The sequence below is a fragment of the Miniopterus natalensis genome, chromosome 1 (genome assembly GCF_054644295.1).
Source record: "Miniopterus natalensis isolate mMinNat1 chromosome 1, mMinNat1.hap1, whole genome shotgun sequence".
NCBI classification, from domain to species: Eukaryota; Metazoa; Chordata; class Mammalia; order Chiroptera; family Miniopteridae; genus Miniopterus; species Miniopterus natalensis.
The window spans coordinates 110,130,169-110,146,792 of record NC_142081.1 but is presented as its reverse complement, the minus strand read 5'-3'; the positions used below and the strand labels follow the sequence as shown (position 1 = coordinate 110,146,792).

At 36.7% G+C, this 16,624-nt stretch overlaps 1 pseudogene; it reads left to right on the top strand.

Annotated features, from left to right (window-relative positions):
* The first annotated feature begins 728 nt into the window (after nucleotides 1-728).
* Nucleotides 729-2,519, top strand: LOC107534616 (phosphofurin acidic cluster sorting protein 2 pseudogene; annotated as a pseudogene).
* Nucleotides 2,520-16,624: the final 14,105 nt, after the last annotated feature.

Sequence of the window (16,624 nt, the reverse complement as noted above, 5' to 3'; positions counted from 1 at the left end):
CTTGGAACCCCTGTAACCAGGCACCCATGTTCTAGCAACAGCTCAACGCCAGCTCACTTGGCAAGGGACATTCGACGGTGCAAGATGTTCTCTTGCTGTGTTCCCAGTGATCAGGGTCCTTGCTTCCAGAGACCTCACAGTGAGAGCTTTTCTAGACTCTGCCGATGTTGGTTCAACCCTCATCACTGACATCGCTGGCCATTTTCAAGAAGATCGCCTGAGGTAATATAAGGCAGCCTGGCTCAGACCAATCCAGGCCAGGCCACCTCTGTGAATCACCCCTTTGCAGCCACATCCTCTCCTCTTCATGTGGGGACAGAGGAACATGAAGGAAGGATCCCCCTCCCCCCGGGCAGGAACAGGTTGTTTGGAGCTGGATAACCTAGAGGTCCTGCCTGTCATGATCACATCCCAGGACAGGGGAGGCAGATGGAGAATGGCTTCCCAAGGGGCCTCTTATCTGTGCCAATGGGGATCTTAAGCCCTCAGGCTGTCACACATTTTCCTTCCCGGGGGAGGTCTGAGCAGATCATGGTGTGTGTGTGTGTCTGGAGTGAAGGGTCACAGGGGTCTGAGAACCAGCAAAAACAGGGCTCTGAGACTTTCTGCCTGGTGACTGGGAACTGTCTTTACAGAGTTCCACACAGGATAACAGACAGGAGCTGACTGATGGGGTCCTCAACTCCATCTCCCTGCAAGAGGCACAAGCGCCCCACACATCCGCAAGAATGCAGCATGGCGTTAGGGGGGAGAAATCATCAACCCTGAATAGGAAAAGGACCTATATGGTTCAAGCAGCTGCAGCTTCATCACCACCAGTGGGCCTGGCCTGTGCACCTGCCACACTCTACACTCTGGTGCCATTCTACCACTTCGATCCCTGGGAAGTGCACTTCTCCAGCCCCACCTGCATGCTTAGGTTGTACACCCTTACCTTAAAGAAGCTGGTGGTCTTCAAGGAGCTGGAGAATGAGCTCACCTCTGTGGTCATTGCCATGAAGATGCAGGGCTCCAAAGGCATCCTGCGGTCCCACAGGGTTGTGCTGTCCCTTAGTGGTCAAGCAGTAATAGACTTGGAGCTGACCTTCTCGCTGCAATACCCCCACTTCCTCAAGGGAGAAGGCAAAAAGTTACAGATACTGTTGCAGGAGAGGAAGTGCTTTAGGAGCTGCAGGTATCTGGGCTACAAGAAGCTGGCCTTGGGAGCCATCCACATGGCTGAGGTGATTCAGCGATCCCCCCAGGGTGGCAAGGTGCTAAGCCTCTATAGCGTCAAGGAGGCTCCCTCCAAGGTGGCCAAGATCTGGATCTTATCCCTGTCCAGCCAGCCCATGGACCACGAGGACAGTGCCATGCAGGCTTGTCCCCAGGACAAGTCCACAGGTAACCACTCTGAGGAGTAGTCTGAGAGCTTCTCCTCTGAGCAAGAAGCCAGTGATGATGCCCTGCATGGGCAGGACCTGGATGAGGGAGACTTCGACTTGGGGAAGACTAAAAAGGAGCAGAGATCGACAATAAGAACGACGGCCATGACCAGGCAACAAACCTTCAGGCAAAAAGCCATGGCATGTCTGCTCAGGGTCAACGTGTCGGAGGAGGTCCTGGACTTGGAGCAGGACCCGGTGGAGCATGTCCCTGAGGCAGAGGAGAACCTGGACTTTCTGCATGACATACTGGAGAACCCCAGTGACAGTGGCCCAGACATGGAGGATGATGACGATGACAATCACAGCATCCTCAGCACCCCCAAACGCAAGCTCATGCCTTACTTCAAAGGCCTGTCACTCCAGCGGGAAGATGGACATGGGGAGCATCCACAGTACCCAGAGGCAGAAGGAGCCTCTGAGTCTGGCCCATGTGCCCGAGAAGACGGGAGCCCTTGGTGGCAAGCAGCCCAGCAAGAGTCTTGGATTGGGTGGCCCACAGCACGCCAAACCCTGGGGAGCAGCTGACAGACCGAGGACAGCCCAGAGGCAGAGACCTCCACCCTGGATGTGTTCACCAAGAAACTGCTTCCCAACAGGCTCATCACTAAGACCAAGTCTCTCGGCCTCCCCTCCACCAGGCCCGAGGAAAAGCAGGCGGGTGCCCCTGGCCAAGGCATGTCCCTAAAGGAGCCTTCAGCAGATGTGGCCACAAAGCAAGCGGGCCAACAACCTGGACAAGGAGAGCAGCCCCTACCCACAGAGCCAGCTGCAGATCTCCAGGAAGACCGTGTAGGACCAGCTAAACCACATCCTCATCTCCGAGGACCAGCTGCCCGGAACAACATCCTCATCAACACCTCCAGCTGGCAGGCTCTCGGCTCAGCTTTCTCTGAACTTCAAGATGAAGAACCACCTGCATCATGTGAGCCACTGGCTGCAGTTCCTGTGAGGCCCAAAGTCCAGTGCCCTGGGCTGCAGCATGTGTCAGCTGCCAGAGAGGGCTTCCCCTCCCCGCTAATTGCAGCTTTTAAAATTTTTGTGTTTATCTTATATACACTTAGAATTTTACTGTATTTTGTATTATACTATTGAGTAAAATAAAATGTATTTTAAATAAAAAAATAAATAAAAACCATTAAACTGTACAGTTTCAACATTGACAATTTATCTAATCATCAAAGAAAAATAATAATTTCTTATTTATGAAATCTCCTTAATAAAAAGATTTCAATGTTACAAAATGTTCATAAGCACTTTACAGGGAAAAAGTCTTTTCAATGAGTATAGTAAGCAATTCACCTCTTCAAAATATTATCCATCAGTTAAAATGTTCCAGGGATCTGGCATGATTGAGATGTTTTAGAGTTTTAATTATAATGATATTTCAATTATAAAAATATAAATTTAAAATTATATGTATAGTTGGGTTTTCATATAAAATTTCATATTAATATTTTACACTTTTCTTCAAAAATAGTATAAACTGGAATAATTAGGATCGATTGAGAAAGTGTATTCATTTATGTGTGTATTTAAATATTATTTAAAAGGCAAAAAACATTATAGGTAAAATGGACAGTCTGTTTCTCTAGGAGATCCTTCCAAATATTTAATAATCTTACCATGGGTCTTAGAATCCTTCTGTAGTCTGTAGTCTGTTTTATTAAAATAAAACATTATTGAGCTCTTAACTTTGTAAGTGTAGTTTTTAAGGATAGAAGAGAAGACAGAAATAAAACATCCTTGCCTTCATGGATCTTATATTTTAGGTTTAGAATGCAGAGACAGATGAATAAATAAATAAACTATTTATTAGGTTAAATCATAGTTATCAACCTTGGAACAATGGGCATATTTGACCAGTATTTTTTTTTTTTTACTTTAGTTGTGGAGTGTTGTCTTGTTTATTGTACTATGTTTAGTAGCACCCCTGACTTCTAGACACTAGATGCCAGGACCTTTGCCCCAATAGTCATGACAGTCAAAAATTGTTCAGGTAGAATAAAATGTCCCTGAGGTTGGAGTTGGGGAGAAAATGGCCCTTGGTTCAGAACTATTGGATTAAATAATTATAGTGCTATAGAGAAAAACAAATAAACTGAAATAAGATCGGGTTGTGTTCTAGGTTGGCCCATTGAGATTTTAAATAATCCCTTCCAAACCTTCATGAATTGCCATCTTCATGAAGAGTACTGGAACCCAGAGGTGTGTTTAGGAGGCCTCCAACTGCAGGTCTTTAGCCAGCTGTATCCATTTGTGTCAAATCTCACCCAGAGTCATCCATCTCCTGTTGATGAGGTAAAGACAGCTTTTCCAGGGCAATTTAAAGGTCCAGATTATGGTGGAATATACCTCAGGAAAGACCTTAATGGCTGAAGTTGACAGTTCCACAGAAATCTTCTCACAACTATTGGTCAATCACAACGCTGCATGTGTCCCACAACCAATCATGTGATGTCTTTCTAGGATAGGATGCAGGGTTTCTTTGAACCATGAGTATACTTAACCATGGGCACTTGATCAATAATCAATGTCATGCAAAAATAGTGTTATTTTCAGCAGTCTACATGAATTATCTCATTTAAAGTCCCAATAATGTTAGGCTCTTAGTTATTATGCTATTTTTCCCAGTTATTAGTTTCCTGTGGCTACCATAACAAGTTACCACAAACCTGGTAGGGTAAAACAAAGGAAATCTATTCCCTCACAGTTCTGTGGTCCAGAAATCTGAAATCAGTTTTTCAGGAGGGCAGAGCTCTCTCTGAAGGCTCAAAAGGAGAATCGTTCATTGTTTTTTCCAGCTTTTGGTGGTTCAAGGCCCTTCTGGTTGTCCCTTGGCTTATGGCCACATCTGCCTCAGTCTTTACATCACCCCTCTGTGTCCCATTTCCTTTGCATCTCTCCTAAAAGGAGATTTGTGATGGCATTTATGGCCCACCTGGATAACTCAAGACAACTTCTTCATCTAAAATGCTTAGTTTCATCACACCTGTCAAGTTATCAAGTAATATTAACTCTTTTTTCTAAATAATGTGACATTATAAGTCCCAATGATTAGAACTTTATGCCTTTGGGTGTCTGGTATTCCCCACTTCTACCTCTTACCATGCTCACTAGGGTTGGCTTGTAGAATATGTTTACCATTTCCTTGAACAACAAAAAAAATCTTGCCAGTTTTATTGGAGTCTATTAACAGTCATCCTCAAGAAAATAACTAAATCTTGCTAACACATTTCAGAAGGAAAAAAAGGCTGACAAGTAAAATGAATGAACTTAAATAGAATAATCCTTAACAATACACTGGGAAAATAAATTGCATATATTTTGTAAGTAGAGTGTATCACAAGAAGGTGAATTTGTTTTCATATTGCATCAGCCAATGTAACTCATAAAATATAAGATCATATCAATAGGTGCAAAAGAAACTTTTGAAAAGATCCATATCAATCTTTGATTAAAACAATTAGTAAACTAAGTGCAGAGCCATAGCCCTCAAGGCTATATTTACTCTCCCTCTATTTATTTACATTTAATAGAGGTCCTAGTCAGGAGAAAAAATGCAAAAAAGTAAAGTTAATGAATTTTTGAAAGGTGGAAGAAAAATCATTTATATAGAACCATTATTCATAAAGAAAATGCAAAGGCATTTATTACAAAATCGCAAGGCCTAATAAGAGAATTGCCATGGCCACACAATATGTCAAGATACCAAAATCAATTTTATTCATTACCATTTTCCACAAACACTTGAAAAGATAATCTAAAGAAGATTTAAATAATGGAATAGTTGTACCATGTTTATTGATTGAGATACACAATATATTTTAGATACTGAATTCCTCCAAATTGACTCCTGTAGTCAATGCAGTCCCAACCAACATAGCAACTGCCTTTTTTTCCCCTGGCAACCTGTTCTAAAATTTGTGTAGCAACACAAAAGAAAAATAATAGACAGTACAATTTGAAAAACAAAGTTTGGAGGATGCTCTGACCAGTGTTTCTCAGTGGTTAGAGCCTTTGCCCACACACTGAAGGGTCTCTGATTGGATTCCTGGTCAAGAGCACCTACCTTGGTTGCAGGTAAAGATCCCGGCCCTGGTGGGGGCAAGTGCTGGAGGCAACCAATCCATCTGTCTCTTTCCCATCTCTCTCTCTCTTCCCCTTTATCCCCTCTCTTTCCTTCCCCCCCTCCCTCCCACTCTCTCTAAAAATTTATGGCAAAAATGTCCTTATTTGAGAATTAACAACACCAACAAAAAAAGTTGGAGGATACATTATTTTATTTCAAAACACTGTAAAATTACAGTAATCAAAAGAGTTTGGTACTGGCATAAAAATAACAAATAAATAAATAAAAATATTTGAGTAAACTTACTGTTTGCAGCTGAGCTTCAACAAAGGTGTGAAACTAATTCAATGTTGAAAGGAAAACGTTGTCAACAAGCTATGATATAAATGTTAGATATATGTAGGGAAAACAGAATAAACTTCAAAACCAACCTTATTCCATAGGCAAAAATTAATTCAAAATTCATTAGTCCTAAAATGTAAAGTGAAAATATAAAGCTACTAAAAGAAATGAGAATATTTGGGGAACCTTAAGATCAGCAAGATTTTCTAAAAACAATAAAATTTATTAACAATAAAATAAAAATAAATTATATATTTGAGTTCAGTAAAATTAAAACATATTAATAAAATAAAACTATGTGGGGGAATGTCTTTGCCATGGCAGCCTGATGACTAATACAAGCCTCCTGGCAAGGTTTAACTGCAGCTGACTTAGGTCAGGTCAGAATGCCCTATTGTCCTCCAGAATAATGGAAGCATGGGAGGTCTATGAAAAGATGCTACAAGGCCATTTTTTATTGTGTCTCAATTTCCTGGGAGGCTGGTGTCAGACAGTTTCTTCTCATTGCCTCTGGGTTCTGATGAGACTCTCTGCCTCACCTCCCTTGTGATATACCAGCATATTATAAAACTTTTAGCTGTCCGCAGATCACCTCCTCAGCAACGTTGCCCCATCATTCATGGTACAGTCATGCAGACCCTTTTGCTTTGGTGATATCTTGTGGGAGAAGGGACCTGGGCAAGAGGCACCTTTGATTTCCTTGATAATGCTGTCTATATAAGGAATATATTATCTGAATTTAGTAAGAGTTTGTTGTTTCTTTACTGGCTGAACAGGTGAGCCTTGCCTTTGCTTGACAACTGCAAGAAAAGGAAACATCAAGCCACAGATTGGGAGGAAATATTTTCAATAAACTTGTTTAAGTGTCCATATCCAGAATAATTTTTAAAGGATATATATATGTATATAGCTAACGAAGAGCTAAGACTATTTATTTATTTATTTATTTATTTATTTATTTATTTATTTAATATGTCTTTATTGATTTCAGAGAGAGGACTAGAGAGGGGGGGAGAGAGAGAAACATCAATGATGAGAGAGTCATTGATTGGCTGCCTCCTGCACGCCCCCTGCTGCAGATCGAGCAGGCAACCCGGGCATGTGCCCTGACTGGGAATCCAACCACAATCTCCTGGGTTATAGGTTGATTCTCAACCTCTGAGCCACGCAGGCCCGAGCAAGAATTATTTAAAAATAGTTAAGTCATACAATCTATTAAAACATATCCCCTCATTACTAAAGTCTAGATGAATTCTGTCAAGGAAGAAGTTTAAATAATTGATGCATTAGGTGCCCCCATTACTACATAAAGATTGGGGACTTTAGCCTGGCCGGGCGTGGCTCAGCGGTTGAGCATCGACCTAGGATCCAGGCGATCGGGGTTCGATTCCCGGTCAGGGCACATGCCTGGGTTGCGGGCTGCAGCCGATCAATGACTTTCTCATCATTGGTGTTTCTGTCTCTCTCTCTCCCTCTCCTTTCCTCTCTCTGAAATCAATAAAGATATATTAAAAAAAAAAAAAGATTGTGGACTTTAGGTGCACATGTAAACTTGGCACAGAGTACAATTTCTATATTGATGATTACTTGATATTTTACCTCTTAAGATAAAGCCTTTGTTTTTCATACACACAAAAGCATTTCAGAAGAATAATTATACCTTCATTAATAAATAATTAAGCATTTTATCTCTACATTGCCTGAAGGCAATTGTAAACTACATCTTCCCCATGTTGCTAATTTGATGTCCAGCAAACAGACTTGCTTGTGGAAATTTTGTAAATCAACCTTATGATATAGTAGCCATAGTTTGCTTGCTTTCCAGTTTCTCTTAGTTGTTGATAATGCAAATCAAGCTGCATAAGTGATAACCTGTCAGAATACACTGCCTTGGAAAACCATACTCACATTAATACTAACTGCTCAGAGTTGCTACATGGAACATTTATCTCTATAATTGAGAAGACAAACATGGCAAAGAATATGCTGCTTCATCAAGTTTTGTATGTGAATCATTCCCAAAGTGAACTTCATAAAGAGCCCCATGAATTCTGTCAGAAAAAAATAAAGTATAAAGCATCATGATACTTTAACATAGCTAAGTCAGCAAATAAATATCAGATATGAAAAAATGATTTGTTATTAAACTATACACACTATACAGTTTATAACCCAAACTCTGCTTAGAAATGTAGAAGTGCACATGATTTTATCAGGACAATATGTGAGTCTGTTACATGACTCTATAATACTGACTTTTAGACATAGTTTCCTTGAAGACCAGTTTCTCTGAGATAACCTAGAGGTGAAATCAACTCAAAGCATATCTTAGTCTTCATTGAACTACTGGCACCTAGACTAGATTCCTTGCACATAGAAAGCAGCCAGTAATACTGTATTTAAGTAAAATTGCTATAGGAAGGCAATTAGATCTTACAAATAAGTTTAATTAAGGCTTTATCATTTATCCTAAGTCACTCATTTCTGTTCAGAAAACCTAACTGCGTCCTGGAGAGGTTATGTAAGTAGAGAAAGGGAACATGAAGTAATGTTCAAATAAGCAGGGCTCTGCTGCCGGAAGAACTGATGGTGGAAAAAAAGAAAGTTGGAAAGTGCAGTAGCTTAATCTGTGAAAGAATGCTGGCTTTAGAATAGGTATCATAGAGATATAATACATGCCATTCTTTGGTTGAAGCCCGATGACTGCTAAATCTAAGTGCAGATTCTACTTTGGAGACTTTTGAATGTAGAAATGTGAGTTTCCTAACCATGGTCTCCTAAAATTTGTTCCTGAGTATTTTGTATAAGACAGCCTCTTAATGAAATTTTGTTTCATTAACAGTTGAAGAATAATGTGAAGTGATTTTAATGGTATGCAAATAAGTGACTATTAAAAAAATGAAATGTTTTGGGCAAAGCTTTTGAATGTTTAAATTATCTTTATGTAACTGAAAACATTCAACATTCATGCATTGAAAGTTTGTATTTAACAATAGGTACAAAGTTAAAATGTAGACTCTAGCTGTTTTAAAAGCGGGAAGAGAAGCTATGTGCTGCAGAGAGTAGATTTCAAAAGACAAAGCTTCATATTTATATTACTAAAAGCTTGAATAATTATGTTGTACATACTTAGCTGTTTACAAAGTACGGGTGTCAGACTGGAAATGAATGTCCCAGGCAGAAGTAAGTCAATCTCAGAATTATAATGTGAAGTTGCGTAGTGATGGGCACACAATGCATTCTCCGCAGCTGTTCCACTTTCAACATGAAAAGCAGCAGGAGAGGAAGGGAAAGACTGACAGATAGATTGGGTCTGCCACTTCCTTAGTATTATGTGCCATTTCACTTTTTGAGGTTCTTAGATAAGATCCAGTCACTCCTCAGTCCTTTTTAATTACCTCTCAGATTGCCTTTGTTACAGGATTTGCTACTATGAGTCCAAGAGAATTTGTCTTGGCCCTTTGACAGAAAGGATTGAACTATTTAACCAGAACTAATGAATATCTTCCATTTTCTTCATGAAAAAAATAACAAATGCTGTTATGCTGTTTCCTGGGTTGCATATGTAATTGACACCCTAGGAATAGTAATAATAAAATTTTGTTTGTTAACTCCAAAGCATAATATTAGAAATGTGTAGAAATATAGTCTGAATTTATTCTGTTTCTTCTTTCTCAGCCTAAATATACTTATAAATGCTGTCTTGTTCTAATTTTCTAATGAAAATGACTCATTCATTTTTCAGTTTTAATCACAATTGACCAAATGATTCAGATTTTACTTGGGACAATGCCAGTCACATGGCACACAACATGATGATTAAAGGAAAGGTCTTTAGTTACTAACAGAAATGATTATATTCTGTAACCATTAATGACACATTTCAAAATATGAGGGCATTGGTGCATTTATTTTCATTTGTTCACTGTTTTCCTGGTTATGTGATTTATCAGTGCCATGTTTATGGTTCCTTCCTGTTCAGTAAAACACCCCAAACCAACACTTGCAAACATTCTAATAGTAATGCAACCAGCCAAACTGAAATTTCCATCTTTGACCATTGATATGAGATTCATATCTATAATAGACTACTTGTATTAATGTATGTTAAAACTAATGTTATCTATTAATATCTTGCTCAAATTTACAACATATTGATAGAATGAAATCCATTATATTTAAATAAACTGTTCTGAAACTTTCAGTAATATTTTTTCTGTGGAAATATATCTCTTTACTTGAATATAATTCTCTATTAAATGTGGAATTGTACTTTCCACATTTTCTGACTGTGTTAAGATAAGCTGGGGTTTTGGATATTATTATTCAATTCATATGTTTTTTATAATACATCCTCTGTCCTTAACTGGTTTGAATTATTCTAATACATCATTTTATGTCCTATTTTTCTCATTCTCTTTTTTTATAATTGTTTCATTTTTTAGTAAGACAAGTAGAAGATATATATTTTAAAACATCTTGCTTTTCTTTCTTATGTAAATAGTTAAATGATTTGCTTTTACAGTTTGGAAAAGGAAACACAGCAGAGCACAGAAGTCTTGCTGTAAAGCTTCAGGCCCCAGCTATAACTTTTACATCAATCACTTCATAAGATCTATCCTTAGATAATAATTTTAATCCCCCTGTGCCTCAATTTCCTCACTTCTTATAAGGGGATAACACTATTTCTTACCTGATAGGGTCTTTTTTGTGGATAAACTGTGCTCGACACATAGTAAATCCCCAATAAATAGTTATCATGGCCAATCCCAGTACTTGACAAGTACCAATGCTGACTTCTGGCATGTATTGCTGAAGAGAAAACAAGTACAAAGTAAGTCTGAATTTCATAACATAATGGGTTAGATTTTCCCCCAATTTGATGTATGAAACTTTTACCTTATCTTATAGTTTTAAAAGAAAATTACATTTTACATTTTTGGTCTTGTTTCATTGATTTTATCTTGAATATGTTGAGCTCTTTTCAACTGCTTTCTCAGACTATCTCTCAGCTGAGAAAACAGTTTGAACCAGTTTTCTATAATAGACTGGTTAGTCTTCTATTTCCTATAAGTAGAAGACTTATAGAAAGACTTACAATAGTCTTCTACTTTCTATAAGTAGAAAACACTTCTTCCCAGTATTTCTTTAATTGGTTATTAATCAAATCTCCCTTCAGAGCTACAGTCACAGCAAGAAGTCAGGTAAAAGTGGAAGATTCTAGCCAGTTCCCTGTGGCGAATGCAGTTCTGCTGTCTTGAAATAACATTATCCTCAGCCTATATTCCCAGTCATCTGACACAGACTAGAGTCAAAAGGTCTTGATTCTGTCATCATATACTGCTACTCCAGGGGCTTTTCATACCACCTTTATCGACAAAGATGCAATTGTCTGACTGCAGTCCAACCCTGCTTCCGCTTTCTGTTCAACTATTTTCAGGAATGTGTAGCCTGTTATACCATGTGTGAAAAAAGAGACGGATCCCTCAGAAAATAGTATCCACGTAAGAGAGGGATAGTTCAGGTTTCTCATTGATACAAGACTTGAATTTATGAACCAGGAGCTCAATAGGTGATTCCAGAATCAAACTCTTTTTTTATTTCTTATTTTGTAATAAGAACACAACACAAGATAGACCCACTTAACAAATTTTAAAGTGTAAAATAAAGTACCATTATCTATAAGCACAATGTTTTACATCAGATCTTTAGAACTTATGCATCTTATATATAACTGAAATTTTATACACATTAATTAGCAATTCCCCATTTCTCCCTCCTCCTAGGTCCTGGCAACTACCAGTCTCTTCTCTGATTCTACGGTTTGGCTATTTTGTTTACACATATAAGTGGAATCATATGTTATTTGTCCTTCTGTGACTGGTTTACTTCACTCAGCATGTCCTCCAAGTTAACTTGTATTGTCACAAATGACAGGATTCTTTTCTTTTTTAAGGCTAAAATATATTCCATTACATGAATATATTCCATTTACTCTATCCATTCATCTATTGATAAACATTTAGGTTGTTTGCACATCTTGACTATTGTGAGTAGTACTTCAATGAACATGGGAATGCAAATATCATTCTAAGATTAATTTTAATCATTTTGAATAGATATCTGGGAGTGGAATTTCTAGTTCATGTGGTAGTTCTATTTTCAATTGTTTTGAGAAACCTCTGTACTACTTTCCATAGTGGCTGCACCATTTTACGTTCTCACAACAGTGTATAAGGGTTTTAATTTGCCTCTTAATTTTTATCTATTTTTTGCTTTAATTTTTTATATTTTCTCAAATTTACCTAAGAAATGCTTGTTGAGTTATCCCATAATTTAACACCCCGTTTTATTTATTTTCTATTTTGCTTTTTTCTTTTTCCAAAGCACTCTTCTTTTTTTATGGATGCAATTTATTCTTACATTTCATGAGATTTTGGAATTATTTTCACTGTGCACAGTCTTATTCCTCCAAGTTCCTTTTATCAGTTTGTTTGTATTTCTTCTTAGACACTTTCTTCAGATATCTGGTTATGCTTGGCTGTCTACTTAGAAGTGAAGGCAACACTAGGCACTGAGGGAAATCTCCAGTTTGGAAGGAATAAACCTAGCTGCCCGTATTCTTAAAGCCTGGAAGAACGGTGGTCCTAGAACCTGTTTTATCTAATCCCAGTTTTTACTATACTATTTAACTCAAATGGGCTGAATTTTCTAAATATCACACACTCTTTGTTTCATTCTCTCCAGAGAACAATTCTCTAGTCTTCTTTGGCTGCATTAAATGGGTAATTGTTTCATAAAACCTCTCTTGGCACCTGTTGTGGCCAAATATTCCCAACTTTTTTGATGTTTTCTATTTTAAGTCTTGTTTTTTTCAGCTTCTTCCACTCAAGACTTAAAATAGAATTTCAAGATATGGCATGGGGCTCTCAATTAAATTTGGACATACTTATTCTAAAAGAAGTGTTCATTGTTTTCCTGAGATTCAGATTTATCTGAACACCCTGTATTCGCATTTGCTAAATAAAAAAATCCTATTTAAAATATGACTTATTTAAGTTCATTCAATCAGTTGCCACCTACCTTTCCATTAACAATTTCCAAAATATGCAGCTATCATTATTTCTCCTGTTTTCTTTGTGCTTATGCATTTACACCTTAAAAATAATTTTACTGTCATTTTAGTGTGGCTTGGAGAGGAACCTCAGCTGCTTTTGTTGTGTTCACTGCTTAATCAATGGCAGTTGTTTTCAATGCAAATTCCAGTATTCCTTCTTAGTTACCAAAATAAAAGCCAATCTCTTGATTTAACTATGCTTTAACTAACTATACAATAGCCTCTCAATATACTCATAAGTTTGCTTTTAAGTTGATGTCATCAGTGGGATTACAGTGCTTCTCAGTCTAAAACGAGTAACATTTTATGAGCTATGAATGTGACTTTTTGGTCATAGAACTTGAGACGTGCTTCTTGTGTTTACTACTGCCACTTAAAATGAATAGTCTTAGAAAACAGGAAAGACAAAAATATGAAGTTGTTCAGAAGGTACTCTTGATTGATCTGATTGATACTTTTAACAGGGTGCTATGTGAGTTTGGGCTTCATAAGGAAATTATTTTCAGATTCATAATATGAAATTTATGCCAAGTGTAATCTACAATCCCACCCATAAAATGACATATGGGAGAAAATTTGAAATTTCTCTGGGACTGAAATGTGAAAGCTGGAGAAGATCTTAAAGATCAGTTGTCCTCTGTCTTTGATGGCTCTTTATATGACTCCTGTCCCCTTTACAAGTTTTAACGTTTTGCTCACACGCACCTTTTAAAGTAAATTCTTATAAAGAATACAGTATGCAATACACAAGTTAGGATTCTTTCTATAAATTCTAAGAATTTATTTAAATTTAAAATAACCATATTTTATGTAAAAACTTAGTTGCTTGGTTTTCTTTACCACTAACACTCATTCTCTCTTCTTGGAGTACAGTCTGAAATCAAGCCTAAAGTATTTATTTCTAAGTGATACAGCACACAGAAGTTTTTATTCTTTATCGTGGGACAGCTTGAGTGAATTACGGCGGTTGAAGAAAGTTAAACATATATTACCAATGCTCATCAGTTTTGTGAAAATGTTCTGAGAACCATTTCTATTACCCTAAAATAATCTTTTATACTATTAGAAGACATTAGAAACTCTATTAGGGAACTCTTTGGAATATTATTTATGTTCCAGTGTCATTGAGATTTAAATCTTAAGAATGACATTTGGTTTCAATCACATGAACTTTCTATCTATAGTTTAGTGCAGTGTGCTTGTGCGTGTGTGTGTGTAAAACAGGATCCTGACATGTTTGTTTCTCATTTCTGACAGTTAACATTATTGCACTCTGACAATTGGGTCTGTGTTACCATCTGTCACTCGGGGAATGTGTCTGTCAATTAGCACTTCTACAAAGCTATCTGTCGACCAAGGAAAGTTACCAGGAAGATAACTTGAAAGCTATTGTCAGGAGGAAATTGAACTAGATATTGAGTTCTTTGGAAGTACATTTATTTCACAGCATCTGCATGTCAAGTAGTGATGAATGCCCTTTTTAACTACGTGAGAAAGTGAAATTTGTCTCTTTAAAGAAACTTCTATAAACTAGGCTGTGCTCTTTCAGCAGTGCCAATTTATTTATAATTTTTCCCTCAAATTCATCCAATTATTTATATACAATTTTAAAGTATATTCAGGAAAAACTGCATCATAATTTTTAAAACCTTATATTAAAAAAAAGACTCATTGCAATATTTAGAAAATGATGAACAAAAAAATGTTTGCTATTCCTTTTGTCCTACTATAACCTAACCCATGATATATGGAGATTAAACTATTGAGAGTAAATATTCATTCTAAAAAAATATCTCCTTGTATCATGACCAGATGTTTTGTTTTGTCTTTTCAAATTCAGTTTAGAAGATTATCCTTGAACTCTTAAGTCAATAACACCATCATACCTATTTGAAAAATAGATTTCCAAAACATAAACACACTAGAGTACAGTGATACAGGTAGAAATGAAAAAGAGTCCTCAGTTGCCCTTTGGTCTTTTTGTGTAAATACACACACTAATTATATATTTTAGAACTCAAAAATAAAATAATTTTAGTTCCAGAGTATCATCAACGCATCATTATTTATCTTTCTAACATTAAACAGAATTAATGAATGTATAAATAATTTTGTGATTGTATATGTATATACATTAACTAGTGTACATATATATGCACATTAGTGTATACACAGTTTTTGTTAAATAAACTCTATTGTCTTGTTAAAATAATTTAATCAATTTTTATGATTTCCTATTTTTTTATAAACTGTTATAATGCAGGTGAATACAAATATGTGTGCATGTATACACACATATATATGCAGACACTTTTATGCATGTATATGTGACTCTATGCACATGTGTGTAAAATGTATGCATACATATATATGTATTCACCTGCAGTATAAGTTAGAAAAAAATAGAAAATTATGAAAATAGATTGCATTACTTTAAAAGGACAACAAAGTCCATTTAGAATGAGAACTGTATTTATACTAGTCAATATGCAAGGATTTTGAATTCAAACAATGGCTCAGATTTACCACCTCTTGCAATGCAATACAATTTTTTTTTTTTAACATCTCTCAGTTTTAGGTCCCTAATCTATTAAATTAGAATGAGAATATTCAAATGAGTATTCAATAAAGTAATAAATATGATGTGCCTAACTAGAAAATGGTCCATGGTGTAAACTCAGTCAATGTTAGCTAAAAATTGGTAAAATTTGTTTTATACATCTCAGGTACCTCTAAAGATATAAATGTACTAGAAGACAGTAAAATAATTGAGTCAGCTGAGTCATACTTATCTTTAGATTTTATCACAGATGATTCAACTCAAATATTTTCTATTCTCCTTTTGTTAGATAATGAAACTGAATCCCTAAAATCCTTGATGAAGAAAATATAATAATTTTCCATGTAACTGAGTTACAGAAAAAGTCTAATGAATTCTTGAAAACTTCTCACTTCCCATTGAATATTTGTGTTGTTGTTGTCATCTAGCTCCAGAGTTATTTAAATTATTGATATCAGTCATCAGATCACTAGGATGGTATGTTTCAGCACACTTCCTAGATAACTGACTGCAAGCCACAAATTGTTTATCATTTTACACTGGCAAAAGCAGTGTTTGTAACCATAGACGGCTGTACTATGCTGATGTCCAGGTGATGTCTATGAGGAGTATGAGGGTTTTGATAAGTTTCAACTTGGAGCCTTCCAAAATCTGATACCAATGCCAACAAACCAAATGTTTTCCCATGAAAGTGTACTGAGATTAATGAGGCAAGCTTTCAGCCGGTTATACTTGGTATCCTTTAGTTAGAATGTTTCCTTCAAAAATTTGAAAGGAAATGGTAATTTTTTAAGGCTCATTTTGTTTTATTTTATTTATATCCCTTCTATGCCTTCTTCCACCTCTATACTTCTCTCTCTTTTTTTTTTTTCTTTTTTATTCAACCCCTCCACCACCATCCTAACATCCTCCCAGCCCCTACCACCAGAGCTGCCTGCCTGCTCTCTATCTATGAATCTGTCTCTATATTGCTTAGTAGATCAGTTTGTTCATTAAGTCCACCTCTAAGTGAAATCATATGGTATTTGTCTTTCTCTGATTGGTTTATTTCTCTGGGTCCATCCATGCTGTCACAAAGCGTAAAATTTTCTTCCTTTTTATGGCAGAGT